The sequence below is a fragment of the Larimichthys crocea genome, chromosome VIII (genome assembly GCF_000972845.2).
Source record: "Larimichthys crocea isolate SSNF chromosome VIII, L_crocea_2.0, whole genome shotgun sequence".
Taxonomy (NCBI): domain Eukaryota; kingdom Metazoa; phylum Chordata; class Actinopteri; family Sciaenidae; genus Larimichthys; species Larimichthys crocea.
In genome coordinates this window covers 2425936-2431935 of record NC_040018.1, presented here as the reverse complement: position 1 = coordinate 2431935, position 6000 = coordinate 2425936, and positions in this window count along the sequence as shown.

The window sequence follows — 6000 nt, the reverse complement described above, 5'->3', positions numbered from 1 at the left end:
ACTTGCATTTTGTCATATGATGTAAAAACAGATAAATCAGGCTCGCCTCAATCAGGACAGGTTTAATAAAAGCAGCAATTGAGGCCAAATGTTTTATAATTAACAGTTGTATCAGCACCCTATAAAACCATGACCCCTATAAATCCCATTTTAGAGACCAATCAATCCTCCTCTTGGACTAAAGGGCCTATTGATCCCCTCTCTCTGCTCGCCTCACCTAAACGCTTTCTCCGTATCCTTTTTTGTTTCCAGTGAAAAGAGCATTTCGATTGCACTTTTTATTGGAGGAAAGATTCCGCCGAGAGAGGAAAGCGATGGCTCGAAAATTAAACGGTGACATTTTAATTACAGGACATTGATAAAGGGATCTGGGTAATGGCTGTGTACAGGGCGACCACCGCCTGATGTGCTAATCAAGTCGGACTGCTCTGGAAAAAAAGGTCATCGGCCGATACAAAGACAAGAGACGCAGCTCGGTGGGAATTTGGGAATATGAGGGTCCCTGACTGCCAGAAATGAAGACGCATCTCCAAACAAAGCGCGGTCAATATCCCGGAGAGAGGCCCGCCAGATGAGATCATGGAGCATCCAAATTTTCATTCCAGACATATTATCACTATAGGTCACATGAAGCACCGCCATAGATCATCTGATGCCACCATTTACACGCCACAGAAAAACTGTTGTGACAGGCAGAGCTGTCACAGCATGCAACACCACTGGACTGAGTGATCCTCATCACTGCTCCCACACTGTGAAATATATTATGGTACTTTTACAGGAAATGACTGGCAAATAATTGCAATCAATTCTAACTCTAATTCTAATAAATTACTTTGTAGTTATACAGGTGAGATTACAGTTAAATACAGTATTTCAATGCAAAATTACAATATGATATCTCAATATAATCTGTAGTTACAGTAAGTTCAACAACCCACAGTAACACTACAGAAATGTACTGTGTTTAAACAGCAACCTAAGCACAACATTACTGTAAAACTACTTGCTATGTTGCTGTACCCTAATCACAGTAATTTACCATTTTTTCAGTAGCCAGTAAATTCCTGTAAATTCACATTAAATACAGTGATCATGATCACTGCTCTCACAGTGGAAAATTAAAATTACAGTATTGTACTGTGATTTTACAGTTACCAGATACAATATTACCGTTAGAAATACGGTATTTCAATATAAAAGTACAATATGTTATATTACTGTAAGCTCACAACAACCCAAAGTAACATTATAACAACACTACATTATTTTATTGCTAAGTTACATGGTGCTGTATCACAGTAATTACTTGTAATTTACCATTTTTACTGTGTTAGTACTGCAACTCGGTAGACAGAAAATTCTTTTAAATTTACATTAAAACACTGTAATTTTACATAAAAAACTGTATTTTTTTTTATTTATTTAAAAAATTCTGCAGTCACTTTGAAAAGCCACTTCAAATTCACAACAGTTGTCTGTAATATTCCACATAAGTGTCAGTACAGTAGTAAATTGTGAGACTTTATTGTGAAAACCTGATCATCAGTTTATTGGTTGTTGAGATATTTCAGTTTGGACCAGGATGGTGGCCCGACTAAATGGCTTAAAACAAAAGAGTTAAACTATTCTTAAAATTCATCAAACAAGCAGGAATACTCACTGTTTTATGATCTTCTCTGTATTGCTGTGTGTTGTTGACGCTGTGATGAAGCTAAAAGCAGACTCTCCATGAACCAGGAGGCCATCTGCTAGGCCATACCTGCTCAGTTCACATCTATAAAAAACGGGTCTGAGAGAAAACAAACAAAAAAGGCAACTAATGTAATATGTGCTCTATGTCAGGTCTTCAACAACTTCAACAGGCCGCTGTGTTCTGAACAAGTTGGCTAACGCTTAAGGAGAGAGCAGTGAGCTTCAAAAGAATACATCAATTTATGTCATGAAGATTGTACTAACCTAAAATTGGGAATGCAGAAATGTTTAGTTGGGTGTCATCTGCGTAGCTATTGACATTGTCAAGGGGTAGCATATAGAGACTAAAAAGGACTGGACCTAAAATAGAACCTTGTGGGACCCCGCAGGTTATGATTGAAGTCATCCAGGGAAACTCTCAGCCAGTCATATACAATCTAAACCAGAACGATTCTCGAGAGACAAAAGTTTTCACATCTGTTTTGTAGGATTTCATGGTTGACGGTAGAATAACTAGCTCTGAAATCTGATTTGAATCATTGTTAATTCTTCAATAACTTGTTGGGATGTTTTTAATAAAAGTGATTAAATAAAATCATCCCTCAGGAGAGGTTTGATATCGGTTGGTAGTTATTAAAAACTAAGATATTTTTGAGAAGAGGTCTGATGGCCATGGTAGTCTTTAAAGCATCAGTGAAGGTGCCTGCGAACAAAGACGTTTATACTACTTAATTTCTCTGAAAAGCATTTATGAACAGTTTTAAATAATTAGTTTGCTATGGGGTCAAAATAGCACGGAGCTTTAACTCTGAGATCTAATCACCTCCACCAGAGTGAAAAAGCATATAGACGAAGTGCTTTCTGAAGTATTACATGGCCTTGTCTGACAAATATTCTTTAGTTAAACTCTCCTATTGATCTGTCGGCAGGTGTCCGAAGGTTTTTAAGGATACTACAGTAAATGTGACAAATACAAAATGATCTCCTGCCTGGCTGGAGTCTCAGTGAATGCTTTGAACAGATGCTGTAGTGTGCACTATAGAGTCGACCCCGCACTTTTCGACCTCTAATAAACTTTCTCAAACATGAAACACTTTTTCTGGGACGTTGGTGGCATGAGGTTCATACAGTATAGAGGCAGTTCTCTTTCCCACTGGAGATTCTGTCATTAAAAAATAAAAAAAATACAAGGACGGGCAGTATTCTGGCTCATAGCAGGTATTTGTTGTATTACTGCCTTTGGTGTCCCTCAGAAGAATAATTGGTGCTTACATTGCAGAGTAAAAGGGGTCAAATAGCTGTATCTGTCACAGCAGGAGGATCAGTGAAGGTAACCTCAATCACAAAATCATTTTGCTTAACCTGGCTTTCATTTAAAGCTCAAATAAAGCGAGGAATGAATTTCTGCATGACCATATAAGTCTGAACAAGCTTTGAAATCATCTCATTTGTCCTTCTACTTTCTGAGGCTTCTTTTAAAAAGTTGATAATACATTCAATACAACACAGCGCTGACTGATTACATGCCATTTAGATGTGTGTCAGGGTCCTGAAATGCCTTCATGGCTCTACTGTGTTACACACAGCTGCATAATTATCAATACACGTGTAGCTGCATTCAGACAGACACTTGTATTAACTATCATCGCAAAGTACTGTATGACTACCAGTAAGTAACACAATGAAGGTGTGAAGGCTACAGGTCTGTATGGAAGCTAAGAGAAGACGTGGGTAATAATGAGATTTGTTTATTTAATTTCATGATAACAGCGAGGAAAATTACTTTGATGATCCTGACATTCTTTCTTGAGATCACAACTATTTGATGCTGAGTACAAAAGAGAGATTATTTCAGAAAAATGCAGTAATCAATAAAATCCAGCTCTGTGGCTGTCTTTAAGCCAGAAAGTTTACCAAACTCTGTAATGGCCGACGAACTTACACTATCAGAGTAAAAATCTGTTATTAGCAGCATATTTTTGTTCTTTATTCACGCTGCTGTGGATTTTATTATGTTTCACCGTCTTTATCTGGGAATTTGCCAAAAAAAGATCATCAAATTGTTACGATTCTACTGTGGAGTACATGAATGTTTGTTCAAAATTATTAATTATCAAACCCACAGACAGTATAAATATAGACGTCATATCCGTGACAATCCCCATAGGTTTCTGTTGGCAGTCCTGCCGTTGCTGCCTCCTCGGTGCTCAAACAAGCCACCTATAACGGCATCTACCTGTCAATCAAAGCAGCCACGCTTCTAATTCTGCATAACTTTAAGCCTTAATATAATTTCAACAGGTGAGTTCTATATTAATTCACCCTCAGTACAGATGTCATGAATGGGGAAATTAGTTACAGACACCAAAACTGTTTTTCATACCAGGCTGTAAACATGTTTATTTCTGCTGTGAAGTTGGACATTTTCACATGGGGGCTTACAGAGACTCATTCCGTAGCCAGACTCAAGTGGACGTTTGAGGAATTACAGTTTTTGGTGTTTCCGCATAAGCTTCACTTCACAGCCCTGAGGTTGATACTTTGTCGAACCATCCCGTAGTTGTCAATATTTCATTCTCTACTAAAAAATATGGCAAAAAAATTCTGGAGGTCAACAAAGTCAGTACGATTTATCGTCTTGGGGACCATGACAATCTGAACAAATGTTAATTGCCATTCATATCAATAGTTGTTGACGTATTTTAGTCTGGACTAAAATGGTGGACTGACTTTGCTGCTTATGTTGCTGTCACTTGTTGATTGGTGGGCCTCAGCTTCTCTCTGAAAATGACGCATCAAATTATAAAATATACATTTTTAGATGAGAAGTTTTTGCATAGACCCACACTGCTGATCATCTAGTAAAACTTTAATATTTCTACAGAAAACAAAAACTCTCTGTTGTATTACTGCACTTGATATGATGTGTGATAACAGGATTTTTCTAGACTGTCTTGTATTTCTAAGCACATTTTTAACATTAAAAGAGTTAAATGATTGTATTTGCCAGTAATGTGTGGCTCATTAACACATAAACACTATTAATTCAGTTGTACATGTTTGTATCACACTCACAGGCTCTTCAGGACATCACCAATTCTGCGAGGATGAACTGTGCTTTCTTTTTTTTAAAGAAAAATGACCGCAAGTAACCAATGAGATCGATCAAGGTTAAAATTCTTTTACCAAGACGTCTGTGTTTTACTTTAGCTCCTCTGAGAGCTCTGTCTGACTTGTAAACGTATTGCACTTATTGTTTTGGAGGTAATGAAGTTAAACATCAGGACACAATCTCTATGTGTACTTTGAACTACTTTTCATGGGTTAATGCACAAATTAATAACCAAGGATAAGACTGACATTAATTAAAGGTTGACTAAGATTAATTATGAAATGCAAATTGCTTACCAGTTTGGGTCATTCTACTCCAAGACATGCAAATGTCAAACTATTAACGAAGAGACCATCATGTGCAGAGTTGGGGTCGTGTCCTAGAGGTGTCCAAAGTCTTGTTATTGTAATTTTAATGAAAACATCAAGCTGGCTCCATGTTCTTTACACTTGCCAGTTTATTAGGTACACTTTGATAAATTTAATGCAGTCCAATATAACAGCAATAAATCCTAATTAAAGTTATACAGATAAGTATTTCAGAGGTGTTGATTCAACTTTAGGGTAATTCTAGATGCTGCAGACTGAATATCGGATTCAGATATTAATTCTTTTTTTAAAGAAACTTGCCACAATCTTCAATTAAAGGTCCCATATTTGATATTTTTGGATGTTTGAAGTATTGGTATGATGATATAGTTGTGGTTTTAAGTAAAAAAAAAAAAGGAGAGTTTTGTATCTCTCTCATGTTTCTCTCTGGAGGTCTAGAAACAAAAAGGTGTTTTGTGTTTCAGTTTGTCTCGTTAATATTAATACGCCTGTTGTCTGAATGACACGCCCAAGCCAACCACACAGGTAACAGATTGTAACCCACCTGGATGGTGGGCCATTCTGGTAGCATGGCTAAAGATTACTTTAATTTGAAAATGTTTTACATAACCAGAAATTATTCTTTGATTTTACTTAACAGCCGAGAAAGAGTCGAATAAAGAGTAATGTAACAGGGGAGGGGAGTTATGCTTTTAAGTTTTACTAACCTACATTTCCTTGATTTTATTTATTTATTATTATTTTAAATGTGTTTTAGTTATGTATTTATTTTTCTTTATCATTTTGTTGTTGCTGTTTAATACAGCTTGGTCCTTAAAAACAATCTTTTATCTAATTTGCTTAATATCTATGAATGGGCATTAA